This window comes from Lissotriton helveticus, chromosome 1_1 (assembly GCF_964261635.1).
Source record: "Lissotriton helveticus chromosome 1_1, aLisHel1.1, whole genome shotgun sequence".
In the NCBI taxonomy this organism is placed as follows: domain Eukaryota; kingdom Metazoa; phylum Chordata; class Amphibia; order Caudata; family Salamandridae; genus Lissotriton; species Lissotriton helveticus.
In genome coordinates, this window is record NC_136057.1 from 1965840221 (window position 1) to 1965860920 (window position 20700).

Here is a 20700-nt window from a genome sequence, read left to right on the forward strand (position 1 = left end):
GAGAGGCAGGCACGCAGCTTGTTAGCTCAACTTAGGGAGTTATAGTATCCTCTTAAGAAAATAAAAAAGAAGAGACGAAAAGAAATGAAAGGGAAATTATGAAGCAAGGAAGCTGAAAACTAAAGATCTGGCCCTTACACCGAGACACAATGATTGTCAGGTGCATGTGAATATGCTATGAGAAAATGCCATCATTCACAGGGCCAAAGAATGAATGACTGCAGTACGCCTTCACTGATGTAAGCAGAGTGTAAATTATACTCAGACAGACAAATGGCAGAAGAAGTTTGGCCCAAAGGACCTCTGTGTTTCTATATTGAGATATATTTACATATATATTGGGTGTACCTATTTTTTTGTGATTTTATTTTATTTCAAGATCCTGGCAGACACCTAAGACTGCCAGGCCTTCAGTAGAGATTTTAGCAAGAATTATTACAGTGCACATTTTCTACCCTGTAGGGTTTGACAAATGGGTAACCAGCATTAACATCCTTCCAGTAGTCTGTGAGATTTCATGAAACGAAATATTGCAAAAACAATCTACCCTAAAAGGCTCTGTCTTTAATAAATCAAGCCTACTGCCATAGTTATAACTTTCATCTACAATACTTTCCCTAGTGAACCAATCAGGCCTATAGCTGTTACTATTAACTTGTCACCATAACCAACTCATGCCTGCTGTACTGAGCTTAAGCTTCCCTGCAATGCAACTATTAGAATTTCAAAACTGTTCAAAATTACAGTTAGAAAAGTATAACCTATCTCTCATAAGATGGGCTAACAAGGATTCTCACACTGCACATCTTCTATACCAATGGTTTATCAGAGAGGGCAACTGACCCAAAAACCCTTGCCTACTACTATATTCTGAGGTTCCATGAAACAAAATATCTATCCATAGGTCAGCGCCTTTCAACCGTAACATGACAAAAGTCGGGTCTAACAAAGAACGAGACATCACTGGAGTTTCACTTAGCTTCAGGTCTGGCTTTTTCAAATATTAGCTGTCTTAAGAGGTAGTTCCCGAAAAATATTAAGCTAGCCTGTGATTTTGAGCCTTCTCTGAACGGCTGTCTCAGAGCAATGGCAACCCTATACTGTAGGTTTTAATATAGAGTAATAACAAGTCATCCATAAGTATCTATTGACTTTTCAGAATCAGCATGTCAGGTGTACTGCCTTTATTATAGTGTTTCATAATAAACAATTAGCCTTATGAAGTTCATCATTAGTTTATCACCATAACCAACTAAGACCTAATATATTGGGCATAAGCTTTCTCAGAAGACAATCATCAGGTATGTTGTAATAATTACAAATATTCCAGCTGTCAAAACAATATCAAATCCCTCTTAATAGAGCCTAATGAGGATTACCATAGTGCAAATCTTCTATCTTCAAGGTTTGCTTGGGTGGATCACCAACACCAAACCCCTTGCCTACTGAGATAATATGTGAAATTCTGTGGAATAAAATACCTGCCTACAGGCTTTGGCACAGTGTAAAACAATCTATTTTTAAACATCTACTGCCATTAACACATGCATTTCACAAGAAGTCAAACCTGCTTGCTTTGTAATAACTTTACATTATAAACACATCACACCTATGGAATCTGACATAACCTTTCCCAGAAGCCTGACAACCTTCATCATTGGCTTGACATAATAACCAATAAAGGCCTACTACAGTGCAATTGAGCTGACAACATCATGCATACTACATGCAGTTAGGAAAGTATGGATATGTACAAAATTTCAGTAGGCAAAACAATATATAACCCCTCTCAATAGGGCCTAACAAGAATCATCCCAGTTAAATTCTTCTACTCTCAGAGTTTGTCAGAGTGGGCGGCCAAAACCAAAACTATTTCCTACTATAGGCAACTACATGTAACAAAAATACCAGTCTACAGTCTGTAGCACAATGTAATATCAATTCATTGTCAGAGGTGTATTGCCTTTAACAGAAGCTTCCCACAATCAATAAGCCTGGCCTAAGGCCTTTGTCATAACATTTGATAATTAACGGACCAGAAATATGGCATCTGGCAAAACCTTTTTGCACAAGACCAATGACACCTAGAGCTGTCATCATTTCCTTGTTACCATAACCAACTCAGGTCTTCTGTTTTGATTGTAAGCTTTCCCACAACCATGAGGCTCACAGTCATAAAACTACAAGAGTACACAATATTACAGTCTGAAAAGCAAAACACTATATCCCCAACAAGAGTATAATCCACTGTTTTTCACAGGTTGTGACCAACACCAAAACCCTTGCCTGCGGTAATCTGTGAAATTCAATGTAAAACAAATCCTTCACCACAGGATTTTCATACAGAGTAATGGCAGTCCACCTTCGAACCCCATCTCCGCAAACTCATCAACTGCTCCTTCGAGAACGCCACCGTCCTGGAGAGCCCGAAGCACGCCAAGATCAACGCCCTACTCAAAAAACCCAACGCTGACCCCAAGGACCTCAAGAACTTCCGGCCCATCTCCCTCCTCCCTTCCCAAGCGAAAGTCATAGAGAAAATCATCAACAGGCAACTGACCTCCTTCCTCGAAAAGAACAACATCTGGACCCGTCCCAATCCGGCTTCCGCAGCAACCACAGCACCGAAACAGCCCTCATTGCGGCAACCAACAACATAGGGCCATGATGGACAATGGAGAATCCCCGGCCCTCATCCTCCTGGACCTCTCGGCCACCTTTGACACCTTCTGCCACCACACCCTCCGTTTATGCCTCCACAATGCAGGGATCCGGGACAAAGCACTGGACTGGACGACCTCCTTCCTCACCGGCAGAACCCAGAGTGTCCGCCTCCCCTCATTCCGCTCTAAAGACACCAAGATCATCTGCGGCATACCCCAAGGATCGTCTCTCAGCCCAGCACTCTTCAACATCTACATAGCACCGCTCGCCAACATTGCCAGATCGCACGACCTCAACATCGTCTCATACGCTGATGACACCCAGCTGATCGTCTCCATCACCAAGACCCCCACCAGCGCCAAACCCAACCTCCTCGAAGGAATGAAGGCCATCGCCGAATGGGTGATGACCAGTCGCCTGAAACTGAACTCGGACAAGAAAGAGGTCCCCATCATCGGATCCAGCCCCTGCGCCTGGGACGACTCATGGTGGTCGGCCGCACTGGGAGCTGCACCGATGCCCACTAACCACGCACGCAACCTGGGAGTCATCTTGGACTCCGCACTGTCAATGACCCAGCAAGAGAACGCCATCTACTCCTCCTGCTTCAACACCCTCCACATGCTCCGCAAGATCTACAGATGGATCTCCAGGACAGTCACCCAGGCCCTTGTCACCAGCAGACTGGACTACGGCAACGCTCTCTATGCAGGAACATCAGCCAAACTCCAGAAACAACTACAAAGCATACAGAACACCGCTGCACAGCTCATCCTCAACACCCCCTGCCACAGCAACATCACCGCCCACCTGAAATACCTTCACTGGCTCCCCATCAACAAGAGGATCACCTTCAAGCTCCTCACCCACGCCCACAAAGCGCTCCTCAGCACCGGACCAGCATACCTCAACGAACAACTCGCATTCTACACCCCGAACCGCTGGCTTCACTCCGCCGACCACGCCCTCGCCACCGTCTCCCACATCCGTCGAGCGACCGCCGGCGGCAGTTCGTTCTCCCACCTTGCAGCAAAAACTTGGAACAGCCTCCCCATCCACCTACAACAGACCCAGGACCTACTGGCCTTCAGGAGGCTCCTCAAGACATGGCTGTTCGAGCAGTAGCAGCACCCCTGCCCCCTCCCTAGCGCCTTGAGACCCTTGGGGTGAGTTGTGCACTCTACAAATGTTCTGCTTGATTGATTGATTGATCCTCAGATGGTCTGATGTTAATACATATATTCACAATCAATATGTCAAGCCTACTGCCTTTATCATAACATTTACAAATAAACAGATCAAGCCACTGTAGCCAATTCATTCCTGCTGTATTGAGTGTAAACTTTGCCACAAGCTAAAATGTGTAATAAAAGGACTTTTTTCACCCAAAGCACACAGTTTTGACCCTGTCAAGTCATGTACTTATCATCATCATCACAAATCTTATTAAATTATATCACAGATAATAATAAAAGTACATACAAAAGTCATTAATCCATAAAATCATTTGAAATGTTTCAAACATACCTGTCAATTATTTAAGCATACAATTCCTATATCGCACAGCACAAACGACAGCCAAACACATTTCTTTGACTAATTAACTATAGCAGAAATTAAAATGCATAGAGACTTCTTTTATAACTTTGTGACTTTAAAATATCACATTTACTATAAAAGGTCAAAGGTAGCAGGGTCTGTTTAGCTATGTCATCACACCAACAAATAGCAATAGTATTAGTTGCATACTGGGCCAGAGCGAAATATAACAAGGAGCGAATAGTGCCAGATCTAAATCTGAGCAATAGAGCTTAATCCTAATGGCCAGTAGTGCTCAGAAGGTAATAAGGTTCAGTAGAAGAAGAAGTATTAAGCACTAAGTACTGCCTAATGCTTGAATTTCCTAAGTTCGATAGTATCATGTATAGTTTGTCTGTCTCATGGATGAGAAAGTGCTCTTGGCCCATGAAATATCATTCTTACTGATTCTAGAAGGACATTAAAAAATCTCAATTCGACAAGTAGAATTACACTCTGCTGTACGTAGTTCAGCCATGAAATACAGACTAACAATTGCATTTTAAACAATCATCTATAACCTTGCGATTGAAAGGCAGCCTTTAGAGAGTCCTCTATGTAAGGGAGACCCAGCTCCTCATGACAAATATAAGAGGAGATGCTGGGCGGAATGAAAGTAAAAGCTGGCAAAAGCTTTTCTTTCAATCAGTAAGGGTGCAGTCTTTGAAGGACTCCATAAGCCATTGCCATTGCCAGGACTGGGAAGCATTAGGCTTTACAGAGAATAAGAAATGGTAGTAACAGTTTCCCTCATTTTTGTCTTCTTTTTGAGTTGTTAATATGCCAGCGTTGAGAATTGTCAAAGGTAATCCCTAATTAAGGAAAACTGAAAACCCTCAGTAACTTGTTCCCCTTCACAGAGATGGAACACCTATGGATATTGTTGCTTTTGCCGCAATCAATGGTCTGTGATTTCAAATAATTAACTTCCAGGTCTAGATCAAACATGAAAGAATTGAAGGTAGTTAAGGGTGCGTGCCAACAACACAGCGTCATCATCATTCGAAAATGCCGGGGTAGCTACAGAATATACAGTGGGCACATCTAGACCCTGCACCACTAATAATGAATTAATATTAAATATAGTAGAAGCAGCATAGGGGCCAGGACGCAGCCCTGACGTGCACCTCTCTCCAGTATAAACGGCTCTGCGTTTTCTCTGAACGGTCCAAGGCTAACTCTAGCAGTCAAATCATTGTGTAACACAGATAGGAAATTAACCAGGGATGCATCTATCTCCATACCAGATAGCATTAACCATAGCTTTGGCTGATTAACCTCGTCGAAAGTACTAGAGAGGTCCATCAAGCCCAGGCATAGTGAGCACCTAGCAATGGTATGTTTGCTGTTTATTTGTTGCAAGTTTATGCACAGATCCATTGTACGTAGCCCATTCTGTACCCATATTGGCAAGTACTCAGCCTGCCTTGTTCTTTTGTCCAAAGGTTGATCTTAGTGAACATAACCCTACCAAAGACTTTTACGGTAGAATCGATTAAAGAGATGGGCCTGTAACAATGTGGATTTGTACGGTTTCCTTTTTGACCAGGAGCCAAGTAAATTTGTAGGACTTAAACTATTCAAAACGTTGGTTAGCTGAGCAGCCCATAATTCAACATTGCATTTGAAAAGGTCCTTTGGGATTCCATCAGGCCCGGGGCCTTCTTTGGGGGTCATGCAAAAAAAAAGCAGAGATAACTTCTTGAAGTTGAACTTCAATCATAAACGAGACACATTATAACCCGAATGCTTCCCCGATGACAGAGCAGTGGTCCTGTACTTGAGGCAACCTATGTGTTGGTGGACCCTAAGCTTCTCTCTCATGAGTACTTTGAAAGCTGTTTTTTGTTGATCACATTGGTGTGGCTGCAGCTGCTCTTTCAAGCCAGACCTCACAATGATCTCAATTGTGCTGCCACTTGCTTTGTTGCATGTTGTATATTTGTACTTCCTTCAATATGGCTACTTGGTGAAAGTAGTCCTTCTTTGTGTTCCTACCTTCCCAACCTCCCATAGTACCTAAGAGTGTTTTTTTGAGCCTTGGAGGCACTTGTTGAACTATTCTATCTTAAACAATGAGCGGGAAGCCGCGAAGGACAAAAAACTTATCGGAGAAAGTAAACTGTCTCTTCCTGTTTTTGCTGGCCATAATGACGGATTGTAGAGAGTAGACTGTCTCTTTTTGTTTTTTCGTCAATCGAAGGGGAGAAGGTGGTCATTATGATCCTCATCTTGATCCTGTCCCTTTGCCTTCTTTTCTGGAAGTCCAAGAGGTCGCCGACCTCCTACGTGTTATATGTTTTCTTATTATTATTTTCCATGCAACTCTTACTATGTGTTTGAGTCTTTCATTTTTTTGTTTTATCCATAAAGGGAGAAGATATGTTATATATTTGTACTTCCTTCAATATGGCTACTTGGTGTCAGTAGTCCTTCTTTGTGTTCCTACCTTCCCAACCTCCTATAGTACCTTAATAGTGTTCTATCTTGTATGTGAAGGTTCCAGCCTTGGCAGTTGATGGTCTGGTCAGCTGTGAGGTGTACTGCTCTGCTGTACTAACTTAATAAATCTATCTTAATAACTTGAAGACATGTCTTGCTGCCTACCTAATCTACTTACAACATTGCACAAAGTTCCTTCCCTCCTCTAGGGTCTTTCATCTGTCACCTGCCTCATCTCTTGTCTGCTCTTGTCTTCTGTATTTTCCACTGAATATCATGATTGCATGCTGCATTTAAGATAACATTATTTACAGTATTCATGTTGAGTCATGAAGAGCTCATACATTGGTTCTGTGTTGTGCCTATTTGTTATTATATAGGGCACCCTAAAGATAATATCTTATAACTTTTACAGCCATGATTCTTCTCTGGAAAACTTTGGCTTTCACTACTAACCGCTGCCTTTGTCCATTTCATTTGATTCCCTTATTCCAAATATGTGTATTATCAGTGTTTACAAGGGTTTCTAAGGGTCAGAGAGAAGGTTTTTATCTTAGGTAAAGGGCGCACTGCTATACGTTAACGCTATTTCTCAAGAAGGGTAGTGTTTCTCAGTAGAGTTGAGATGCAAAAAGGGTGGGAGGAACAACCCTATGACCCCCCAATGTAGTGCTAACCTTGGCTAACACTGTATCTATAAAACAAACAGATACCCATGCACACTCCAAGACAATTACAAAAGTAAAGTCAGTGTAGACTTGAAGAACGTTATGGAGACAAAAGCATGGAAAATCATACAGCAATAGTTGTAATTATGAGACAAATTAGGCGTTGATGTGCAGTGTCTTTTAATGTTCAGACACGGAAAGGACCAGCCGACACGTGTTTCGTCCCATGTGGCACAGTCTGCCTGCGACTCTTCAGGGCTGGGTAAGGATACAAGTGAAAAATACTTCGGATGTATAACAACATTAAGTACATTTCTCTCATTAATTATATAAGTGCTGAATTTCAAGGAAGTGAGCCAAAGGAAAACCCATAATATCTGCGAAACAAAGGGTAACGATAGGGCGTGGGGCGTGGCTGCGTGTGGAAACTAGGCGACGTGTCTCTGGGTGATTAGATCATTTCACCCATGAGCTAAAGTGGTGGCCAAAAAGTGCTTTGTTAAACAGACATTAGTGTACATTATTGAGGGTTGTAAAGGTGAAGAAATATGCGGTGGAGATCCAAGGGAGACATGACAGTGCTGTGAAGAAAACGTGACACACACGACCCGTGTACGTGAGAACAGCGTGTTCTGAAGCACAATCATACCTGTACAAGATATAATAGAAGTTGAAAGGTCTGTAAAACATAAAATGAGGACAACATGAGCTGAGTGCTCAATGTTGTGGGTTCAAGCTGAATGAGGAACCGAAAAATATTTAAAATAACAAAAGTATCTCACCGCTCTATCAGTGATAATTCCGACCGACAGGGCTCTTTACCGGAAAAATCATCTGTTCGAAAGGATTGTTTCCTTAAGGAATGTAAAAGAGAGTAAATACGGAGCCACCTCATAAAGGTGTCAGTGTACAGGATGTATTGTAGTAAATGGCATGAAAACCACTTACCCAGCACGAAGTGTCCTTATTGAGTGAATAGGTAAATTGTGATGGCGGTACACTTCAGGTCTCGTGGTTAACTAATGTTAAAAAAACACATAATGGGAGGAAAAGGCCGAAATAAGATTAAATTAAAACTGGGGGAAAAGAAAAAACCGAGGTTGGAGCAAGCATAATACCGTAAGCAGTCGGGTTGTGATTATTAAAAGCAAATTAGCTCTGCCCACCATGAGCTCATTTAGAAACAAGGGTTTTAGCGTGGCATGGCGTAGGCTTGCAGTCATATAAAGTACAGGTGAGCGTAAATAAAAACACCCGGAATGGTATGTGGCATAGCGTATGGCCGTGGCCACTGACACTATAAAGTGAGAATGGGTAAGTAGCATTTGGCCACAGAATACGTGCGTAATTATAGGTAACGTGTTGGCAAAATGGACATGATTTAAAAGTATATTACAGGCTGAGTTTGAGGCACCAAATACAGCGGACGGTTCCGTGTATATTGATACGGATAGAGTAACTTACTAGTGTGTTCTTAATCAGAGAATTCCTGTTGGATTGAGGGAAATGGAAAAAGTTTCAAGGCGAGGGTACTAAGAAAAATACAAAATTAAGGAGGAGTCTAAGTTAGTGCCTCTGGTATCGCCGTACACTGAAACTGTGGGTATATCAGCCGGTGAGCCTGCAAAAGAACGACTTACTGTGTTCTTGGACGGGTGCGTCAATGAAGAACATCCTCTCATGTGTAAACCGCATAAGGTTACCAAGAGTTACTGCTGAAGGCGGATATAATTACTATTGCTGTATGCTTTTCCATGCTTTTGTCTCCATAACGTTCTTCAAGTCTACACTGACTTTACTTTTGTATTTATCTTGGAGTGTGCATGGGTATCTGTTTGTTTTATAGATACAGTGTTAGCCATGGTTAGCACTACATTAGGGAGTCATAGGGTTGTTCCTCCCACCCTTTTTGCACCTCAACTCTACTGAGAAACACTACCCTTCTTGAGAAATAGCGTTAACGTATAGCAGTGCGCCCTTTACCTAAGATAAAAACCTTCTCTCTGACCCTTAGAAACCATTGTTACAGGGGGGCAGCCGCTACGCTATATCCACACTTTTTGAATTTACTAAATTCTATTCATCATTATGATGGACAGAGACAAAGCCGCCATGGAACTGTTTGACAACTTTGCTAAGGGAATGCCCACACACGTAGCCTCAACCAGTGGCAACCCACCACGGAAAGAGGGACTGAAAGATAAATTTACGAAATTAGAAAGGTTAAAAAAGCAAGAGAACTCCAAGTGGTGGGACTGCACCACTTTAAAACAATATATGAAATTGAAATGTATACCAAGGGGATTAAGAGCTCAGATATTCCCAACCTATGATGTCCTTGATTTAGATCTATTAGGCAAGTGGGAGGAATCTCTTACCATCAACTCATTTACCCTTATGGATATACTCATTGAAAGTGCAGAGTGCAAGGTGTCTACATTTCAACAAGAAATAGCTATAGTAGAACAGGAGATCAAGGACTTGAATCTTCCAGCGGCCACAGTTAAAAACTACACCATTTTAGATGAAATACTAATGAAACACCAGAATGATATAAAAACAAGAAAGGCCAGACAACTAAAGAGGGATGAGGGGGACTATGCTAGCGGTAGAATTTTCACCTACCCCCAAAAATATTACCCATTAATACGTAACACTACCAATACTGATGGAGCGAGGTGGTAAACGCAAAATTTTGTGTACCCCTCTCAAAGTCAATGTTCCATAACGTTAACATTTACTAATGGTATGTTTTGTGAATTAATCAACCATAGTATATGATGCATACACTTTCTACACACGGGAGTACTAATTTTGCTTGCATGTTGCAATAAAATTTGCTAATATGTATTGTTGTCATGTTGTGAATTAATGCACAGCTTAGATATAAACAAACGCAGACTAAATGTGCTTATTGTACCCGTTTTGTGCTAAGAAATGGTCGATTATGTAAGTATAAAACGCATTTGTGTGGCTTATTTGCTAGGCAACAACTAATGGGAAACATTAGTATGGTGGGAGGTAAACAGAAGAGTTTCATTTTTCATATTTAACATGATTTTGTGTTTGTTTCTATGATAGTTCCAAAAAGTGGCCTTTGAGGCCTGCATGAAAATGGCTGCGTGGGTAAACTGTGAGCAAGAGCTGGACAGCGCAGGCGCACCTAAAGTCTGCAAGTCAGAGTGAACTGCCTGTGCTCGAGGAGGTTCAAGGCTACCTTGCCCGGAACCTAGGATGGGTGCCAAACATGGACGCTTGAATGTTGTGATCATGGGAAAAGCTCCTGATGTTGCCACTCAAGGAAACGACTAGGCTAAAGACTGTCTTAAACAAAGCCCCTTTATTTTTCTGCTGATTCATTGTGAATACGATGCTGTAATGGTGAGGAGATGCTCACCCACACCGAATTTGTCCAATCAGAGTTCAAATAGTAGTAGTAGTTACTTTTTAGATAGATTAAGTGAGAAATTAGTGTATAAAAAAACCCTGGTTTCGTCTAGATGGGTTCGCTTTTCCGACTTCTACTAGAAGTGCTGCCAGACTGAAGACTGATTCCTGGATGCAAGATTCTTTGAACTATATTTGTTTGCTTTGCAGGACTGAAGGATAAGATGAGGGTGTTAGTTAGGGATGTTAGGAGAGAATGAATTTGGAACTATCTGTTCTTTGCTAAACTTTTAACTGATTTCTAAAATAAGCGATTTTCCTGAGCTCTAAATAACATGATAATTTTGAAATAAAGTTTAAGATTTTACTGAATAAAGAATTAATTAATGCATAAATGTCAGACATAATAAAGTTTTGCTTTTAATAAAATTGGGAAAATGGAATTTTAAAAGGTGGTCTTGTGATTTTCCTAAGCCTAATTTTCTTACTAGCAGATCCATTGTCACTATGGTGGTGCGTCTGAATAATTAAATGGTTGAATAAAACCATGGTAAAGTGTTATAATCCGTAGGTGTAAATAATAACTGATTTAAATAGGGTTTTAGACACTCCACCAAATGTTACAGCATTTCTCCAGTGTGATTCACCAAGAGCCTTGAAGCCAAGCGTGAGTGAACAGAGTAAACGTGCAGTGTTATGGGCCCCACTGACGAATGGTTGTGTGTTTAAAGGTTTCAGGGAAATGGTGAGTACTGATTAGAAATGATTTCTGAAATCCCGCTGTAGCAATACCACCATGACACCCAAAGCACCCTCAGAAGTCAGCTCAGCTTCATCGAGCAACGCCTCGCTCAGTGCTATTAGCACCTGTGAGAGCAATGACAGTACCACAGACACCACGGGCCAACAAACATAATCTTTTTTACAAGAGGTCCAACGGATCAGGAGAGGGTACAGATTGCCCATAACCAAAGAAGGCCCAGATCCAAAACCTGCAGGGGGCGAAGGGGCGGGCACAGACAACTACAGGCAGAAACTGAGATCAGGCAATATGAGGAAATAATGGAGCCCACTAACAGTGAGGTACAGGTTATTAACCTTTCATCCAAAACTCTGTCACCTGATGTGATCTCCCTCCTGAGCAAAGGTCTATCATTTAATCCTTATTCAATTGGTGATGTCTGCCGGCTAAAGATTGATTTATTCAAATTTGTCAGGAACCTCAAACTGAAGGTACATTTTGCTTGTAATCTGTTTTCTAATAAAGCAGTTAAAAACATTTCAACACGTGTTGACTCCGATGTATTCACTATTAAGGATGTACAAGCTACCCAACTTCTCTTATCTATTGCAGAACAGGAACATACACCCTATGACATGGAACTCCTATTGGAGGAACTTGATATAGGGGTAGACCGTTCCATTGCCAGTGGCCTCAGGTCCAAATCCAGGTGGATTCCCACTCTTCCGGGTGGGAACCCCATCGACAACTTCTACAAACGCCTGTTAGAGGACATTGACAGACCCAATCCACATCCAAATCGGAACACTTTTAAATACAAGGATAATCTAAGGGCAAAAGATTTGCACTGTCCTCACTCACCAATGACCATGATCTTATCATAAAAGAAGCTGACAAGGGGGGTAACATAGTAGTCATGGATAGAGCAGACTACCAAGTGGAAATCCTGACACAATTGGGAGATGAAACATGTTACGAACATCTCACGTATAACCCCATTGAACCACTCACAAACAGAATTAACAGAAAACTAGGTTTATGGAAGGAAGCAGGACTTTTAGACAACGATGAATATCTTTTCCTCAAAGTGTCTCGACCAACTTACCCATGGCTTTACACACTACCTAAGGTACACAAGAACTTGCCCTTCCCACAAGGTAGACCCATTGTCTCGGGCTTTGGGGGCCCCACAGAAAGGTTGGCTGATTACATAGACCTTTTTCTGGGACCCCTTGTACGGAATTTACCTTCTTATATACAGGACACTAAACATATCCTCAGCACCCTGGCGGACCTACAGTGGCAAGGGGGCACCATTCTGGCAACCCTAGATGTAGTTGCTCTATATACAAGCATCAACCCAGAGCTCGGTTTGAATGCAATCAAACAGACACTATACAACAGACCCGCTACCTTGTGGCAGCACACCACAATGCTTATCTCAATGATGGAAATTATCCTAAACAATAATTATTTCATCTTTGATAAAACCTGGTATAGGGAAAAGAAGGGGGTGGCTATGGGATCCAAGTTTTCACCCTCTTTTGCTAATCGTTTTATGGGGACCCTTGAATCAGACCTAATCTGGGGACCCAGACGATCTGAATTTATTGACTCCATAATTTTCTGGGGCAGGTACATAGACGATTGCATCCTCATATGGTCAGGCACACAGGGTCACCTTCAGAAATTTTTGGAGTATTTGAAGAACAGTAGCTGGCAGATGAGTTTCACGATGAAGTCCAGTACGGAGAAACTAGAATTTCTGGACATAGAACTATACGTCAAAGATAATAAACTGCACAGTTGACTCTTTAGGAAAGAGACAGCCTGCAATGTAGTCCTGCACGCCACCAGCTCGCACCCCTCACATCAAATTCAATCCATTCCCTATGGTGAATTTATACGTGTTAGGAGAAATTGTAGCGATGATGAAGAATTTGCGCATTATCTGGCTGACACACCAACCAGATTCTCTATAAGGGGCTACTCAACCGCCACACTCTGCAAAGCCAAAGAACGAGTAAGACAGGTACAACGGGCTGATACTCTCCGGACACAACCTAGAACACAAGGTACAACCAACACTGTACATATGATCACTGACTTCAACAGCCTAACCACAATATCCATAGGAGTTTCTCAAAACATTGGGGGATACTTAGAGCGGACAAGAGTCTCTGTGACTTTATCTCCAGCTATCCCCAAATCACATACAGGAAGGGACGCACTCCGAGAAATAGGCTAAGTCCCACAATCCCACGAGATATATCCACTATGAGCTGGCTGACTACTCACAGCATCGGTTTCTACAAATGTGGATTTTGCTCTATGTGCAGATGGGCCAAACATAATCGAATATACCAGTCCCAATGGGGACAATCACAAGATTAAAAGCAACATCAATTGCACCACTAGATTCGTCACATATGTAATTGAATGTACCTGTGGGAAAGTGTACGTAGGGAGTACGATCAGACCCTTAAAAGACAGGATCGCTGAGCATACACGCGCAATTCAGAAACAAGATCCAAGATACCCAGTTGCTTTACATGCGGCTGCATGTCAGGCTCCTATTGATAACCAGCCAAAGGTTAAGTTATTTGGCATTGGCATAACCCCACCGAACATCCGGGGTGGAAACAGGGAATTACGATTAAGACGAAATGAGGCCATGTGGATCATGCGTCTTCGATTAGTTGAGTGTGCTCTTAATTACGACCGCGAGCTGCAGTATTTTCTAGGGGATTGAATGTATGTCATCTATGATGTATCTTGTTACCTGTTCAGTCTTCTATGCCATTTTGCCAATCATCACTTTTTGCTAACTTGTATACAATAACCAAGATTCTCCTCACAGCTTAAAGTGAAATGTATGTAGGGCTATTTACAACTCAAAGGGACTTATGCTCTTATTGAAGCTTGGATGACATGTACCCTTATTTCGCTGGCAATCATGCCATCATGACATGTTTGGGTCATGTTGTCTGTTTAATCTATCCACGTAACTGTTGTGCCTTGATTAGTCACATTTAACTCGCCATAATGAGAATTTTTGCGTATGCATAAGAATAGACATATCACATGCAAGCGTAATTGAGAGTAATATTACTGTGTCCCTATACTATTAATGGGATGTTTTTGAATAATAACTTTCGTATATGTTTAACAGTCGGTATACCAAATGCATACACAATGGAGATTAATAATATTGTGTCCCTATGATTGTTTTATAAAAAATGTATTAGCCCGCATGCCTCATTTTAGATTAAGGTGACACCACAGCCTTTTCCTCACTGTCCCATTCCGCATACTCACATGACCATCACCTTTCTGCCCTCCAACAGCCACATTGCGTCTCGTCTCTACGGCCCCTAACAGCTCTGCTCCTTGAATATTGTTTGCTTGTGCTATTTTTATTAACTTTTCTTTTCTGTACTATTTATCAACAATCATGAAAGATTACTAGTGACTTTTGTTATTCAGTTATCAAGCGCCACAGTGACTAATTGAACCCGATAGGTCAACGCTCTAGTCTTTCTTTTTGCATAACGTGCATCGAAAGCAGCTACTTCCGCTTTCGAGAGTCGCTCTAGTTTTCTAAACACGGGAACATCGCAACGCCCATGGGGCGGGGTACTTATATCCGCCTTCAGCAGTAACTCTTGGAAACCTTACGCGGTTTACACACGAGAGGATGTTCTTCGTTGACGCACCAGTCCAAGAACACAGTAAGTCGTTCTTTTGCAGGCTCACCGGCTGATATGCCCACAGTTTCAGTGTACGGCAAAACCAGAGGCACTAACTTAGACTTCTCCTTAATTTTTTATTTTTCTTAGTACCCTCGCCTTGAAACTTTTTCCATTTCCCTCAATCCAACGGGAAGAACACACTAGTGAGTTACTCTATCCGTATCAATATACACGGAACCGTCCGCTATATGTGGTGCCTCAAACTCAGCCTGTAAGATACTTTTAAATCACGTCCATTTTGCCAACACGTTACCTATAATTACGTGCGTATTCTGTGGCCAAATGCTACTTACCCATTCTCACTTTATACTGTCAGTGGCCACGGCCATACACTATGCCACATACCATTCCGTTTTTTTTTATTTACGCTCACCTGTACTTTATATAACTGCGAGCCTACGCCATGCCACGCTAAAACCCTTGTTTCTAAATGAGCTCATGGTGGGCAGAGCTCATTTGGTTCTAATAATCACAACCCGACTGCTTACGGTATTATGCTCGCTCCAACCTCGGATTTTTCTTTTTCCCCAGTTTTAATTTAATCTTATTTCGGCCTTTTCCTCCCATTATGTCTTTTTTTAACTTTAGTTGACCACGTGACCTGAAGTGTACCGCCATCACAATTTACCTATTCACTCAATAAGGACATTTTGTGCTGGGTAATTGGTTTTCATGCCATTTACTACAATATATCCTGTACACTGACACCTTTATGAGGTGGCTCCGTATTTACTCTCTTTTACATTCCTTAAGGAAACAATCCTTTCAAACAGACGATTTTTCCAGTCCAGAGCCCTGTCGGATTGGAATTATCACCGATAGAGCGGTGAGATACTTTTGTTATTTTAAATATTTTTCGATTCCTCATTCAGCTTGAACCCACAACATTTTTTTTTAACATCATTTTTTTTTAGAAAGAAAGCAGAGTCATGAAATCAGTCACATGTATATCGACACTATTGAGTTAAGGTTACCACAATCAAGAAAGAGATTTGCATGCCTTTCGTCATAAAGGTCCAGCTCTGGCCATGGCCAGCTCCATCGTCGGGGATTCACAGAGTTCACCACGGTATTTGTTCCAATGTCCCCATTTTTGTCCCACTTCTTGGGGCAACCTCTGATTTTATAAACAGTTTTTTCGGCCAGCATGCAGCGATCCATCTCAGCCATCCAGCCCACCCCCAGCGGCCTCCCGGGAACACCCCACTTCATAGCTATAGAGCGCTTAACAAGCAGGAAACCCAACGCCGCCCAATGTAGTTCCAGGTCGTTCAAATCGGTGGCCCCCCATACATTAAGGACACATTCTTTGGGAGATAATGGGACTAGCTTACCCAGGGAGTCACCCATTTTGCGGTGTGTTCCCTCCCAGAATCGCTGTACCACCGGGCATTCCCAGAGGGTGTGGTAGAAGGTGCCAGGTAGGCCGCAGCCCCGTAGGCACAGCTCGTCAAGGCACCTACCGATTTTGGCTAGCGTGGGAGCAGACATGTAGGCCCTGTGTAGTACTTTCAGTTGGGTGAGCCGAAACCGATGGCAGATAGCCGCCTCTCTAGAGGACATTAAGGCCGCCTGCCATTCCGCGTCATCCAACGGACCTAGGTCTGCCTCCCATTTGTCCCGCAGTGGCTGGAAGGTGTCAGGAAGGTTATTACAGAGCTTGCGGTATGTGTAAGAGATAGCCTTCGAAGGGAGGGGTTCTGATAGCAGTCTATCCTCCAGGGGGGAAGTCTCGAGTATGGATGTGAGGTCGGGGATGGCGGCATGGATGGCATGTTTGATTTGAAGATAGCGGAAAGATTCTGTCAGTGAGAGGGAGTGTCTGGCCTGTAGCTCAGCGAACGTCAGTATTTTACCCCTATATACTAGGTCGCCCACCATCGAAATGCCCACCATGTCCCATTTGTCGAATCCTCGAAGGAAGCAGAGGGAGCCCAAATGTTGCGACGACCATAGCGGTGTTGCCGCAGTAAGTTTCTCCGACCACCCCATACTTTTGTTCGCCCTATGCCAGAGTGCAACTGTGTGTGCCATGGGTCCAACATATCTATTCCTAACCGGTTTGCTATATAGGGCACCCAGATAGCCCTCTCGCCCGGTCTGGCTTCTGTCGAGGAGGAAGGCCGGATTCATGGGCGAACCATATATCCATTGGTTAACAGCCACCAGTTGTGACGCCCAATAGTAGAGGCGCAGGTTAGGCAAGGCGATACCACCGTTGTACCAGCTTTGGCAGAGTTTGCGTAAGGCGATACGGGCTGCACCACCGTCCCATAATAGGAGTCTAATGTCAGCCTCCACAGCACTAAAATAAGAGTCGGGGATCTGAAAGAGACAATTCTGCATTGGCGTACAAGAAACGTGGGAGCGCCAACATTTTAAATAAAGCCGCCCTGCCAGGGAGGGATAGTGGAAGAGATCGCCAATGGGCCACGTCACTGTGCAACCGTCTGAGGGGACCCAGCAGGTTTCGGTCATGGAACACTTTGGGGTCTGATGTAACGTAGATACCCAGGTATTTAAATCCATCGGAAGCCACCGTAATGGAGAACCCCCGGGGCAGCACAGGCGGGGGGCCGTGTAGCATGTTCAGCGTCGATTTAGACCAGTTGATCGAAAATCCCGAGTATTTCGCAAAGTTAGTAAGGACGTGGAATAGACTGTTAATAGAGGACTGAGGGGAGGCTACATATATCAGGATATCATCTGCATAGAGGGAAATTTTGTCCGTTATCTCATCGGTCCATTGGAGGCTTCTGATGGAGACGTCTGTGCGGATCCAGTGGGCCAGGGGTTCTAGAGTGAGGGCAAACAACAACGGTGACAGGGGGCAGCCTTGCCTTGTTCCCCTGTGAAGTCTAAACTGTCTAGACGTGTGGTTGTTGACCCGTACCTGGCCTAGTAAGTCTGTATACAAGAGTTGTACCCAGCGGATAAACTTAGGTCCGAAGCCAAATCTGTGGAGGACCTCAAAGAGATAGGGCCATTCGATAGAATCGAAAGCCATCGTGTCGTCAAGGGACAGAATGGCGGCGTCTTGCTGTATAATAGGCTGTCGACTTTATTGACCCTCCGAAGATTGAGGGCCGCGTTGCGCCCCGGAAGGAAACCCGATTGGTCATCGTGAATTAGAGAGGGAAGCACGAGGAGGAGGCGATTAGCCAGAAGCTTCGCAAGGATCTATGCCTCAGCACTAATTAGAGAGATCGGCCTATATGAACCGCAGTCAGTGGGTGGTTTATTTGGCTTAAGGATGACAACAATGGAGGCTAGTCTCAGGTCGAGCGGTAGGGAACCACTGTCCCTGCTGTCCTCGAACATGTTTTTTGGATGAGGGACAATCCCCGGAGCCATGCCTTTCAGGAATTCAATGGGAACTCCGTTAGGGCCCATAGCTTTACCGGAGTTAACGGCAAAGAGCGTCGTAGTTAGCTCGTCAACCGTGATGTCCGCGTCTAATGTCTCTTGGTCGTCCCTGAGAGGGTAGGTAGGCGCATCTCCTCCAGAAGTTGTCTGGACTCCTCCGAGGTGTAGCGCGCACCAGCACTGTATATAAGTTCTCAAAAGTAAATGGAGGCAGCACCAGAATTGAAAGTAAATCAATGAAGCCAAAAATTTATTCCAAAGGTATTTTCTTTTTATTTTCTTATTTCTCAAGGTGCACAAGACAGCCAACGCGTTTCGCTCCGAAAGGAGCTTCGTCAGGGCGATTGTGATGAATGATAAGTCTTTCAATAGTGCAGTCAGGATGAATAGAGAAGTTCTAACCGGTATGATAAACCACAGAACTATGATAATTAGTCCTAGTCAGAAGTGAGATTATCACATACAAACGACTAGTCAGTCTAGATGTCATGGGAAGTCATAGGCGGACTGTTCCAGATTATGTATTAGTGTTCTAAGTATAACGCATGGAACAATGTTTGCGCAGTCCTTGATAAGCTGCCATACCACGAGCTGCAGGAGAGGATTGAAGCACGAACAGCCCAACGCGGAAAAACTCGAGTCTTTTACACAGTACAGAAATAACATAACAATCTGGACGATCCATAGTGTCCGGGCCAGAAAAAGGATACGTGAAAGCCTTGAGCGGGCACAAATCCGCTGATACCAGCTGGTCAAAGATAAAAGGTCCCGACACTACAAGGCGGGTTACAGGATAGTAACTCGGGCCAACACCTGCGAAATATCGGGTAACTGAAAAAGTCACTGGTCGCCCTGAGTGCCATTGGTGAACAAGTCTTGACTTTCCGGGAGCAAGCCCGAGCCGCTGTGCGCGGTCGAACCCCGGCGATGAGTTGAAGTGGTCCCTGATGGACGCCATCCCTCGATCCAGTCCCGGACCTCACCAGGGGATACAAAGAACCACGTCTTGCCTTCTGACTCCACACGTAGTTTAGCGGTGAAACAACATAGTGTATTTTATGTCTTTGGCACGCAGTGCATTTTTTGACTCCGAGGAAGCTTTGCCGACGAGCCTGGACTTTCACTGTGAAGTCGGGAAAGAGTGTGACCTGAGCATTCTCCAGGCGCAGGGGTGGCGCCGTTCGTGCCGTCTGGAGAATGACATCCTGGTCTCGGAAGTTGAATACTCGGGCAATTATGGGTCGAGGGCGGGCACCCGGTTTCGGTCTTCCCCCCGGGACCCTGTGCGCCCGCTCGATGGAGAAGTAGTTAGACAGTTGTCTTGGCTGGAGATGTTTCAAGATTAAATTCTCGACAAAGAGGTCGGTGGTCGGCCCCTCCATCCATTCCGGAACCCCCAGGATGCTGATGTTGTTGCGCCTTGAGCGTCCTTCGTAATCGTCAAGGAGCTCCCCCATTTCCTGCTGCTGTTTCTGCAGTTGGGTCACTTGTTGCTGGAGGGTGGAGGTATCATCCATGAGAGCTGCGGTCTTGACCTCCATGTCGCGTACCTTGGAGTTCATTTTGCAGAGGTCCGCTCGGAGCAGGGTGACCTCTATGTTCACCGAGTCTATCCGGGTCTCCAGCGATGTGCGAACTCCGGCTATTGCCTCCATCACATCTTCCAGCGTGGGGGTCTGAGTTGTCGGCGGAGGGGTTGCTGCTTTAGGCGCAGGCTCCGAGCCCACCTCCTTGGTCTCCCCCTTAGATCCCCAGGATAGTTTGTTGATCTGCCTTTGGGTGGATGGCCTATTGTTTTTGGAGGACGCCATCACGGAAGCCAACCCGCACTGTGCAGGTCAATAAAGGGGGTTTAGGCACATTCGGGGGGATCCGGCTCTCACTATCGCGGCTCGGGCTGCCTATCGCTGCCCCTCCTTGGGCAAGGCCGTCAGAGAATATGAGGCAACAGGAGGGGCGAGGGGGGAGAGGTGTAGAGCCACTGCGGTGTAGAAGGGAATGCAGCGGTACCACTCACCGAGGAGCACGTAGTAGGCCATTGGGAATAGTGCTCCACATCAGAGAGAACCCAGCAGATTGTTCCAGGAGGGGGGGGGGCGCC

General features: G+C 44.1%; 1 protein-coding gene across 1 annotated transcript in view; it reads left to right on the top strand.

The window, feature by feature from the left end:
* Window positions 1–15181: 15181 nt before the first annotated feature.
* The window catches only part of RWDD3 (RWD domain containing 3), a 424436-nt gene continuing 418917 nt past the window's right edge, over window positions 15182–20700 (top strand). The window contains exon 1 of the mRNA XM_078644140.1: window positions 15182–15212. The gene's annotated coding sequence lies outside the window, so the exon portion shown is untranslated. The remainder of the gene's footprint in view (window positions 15213–20700) is intronic.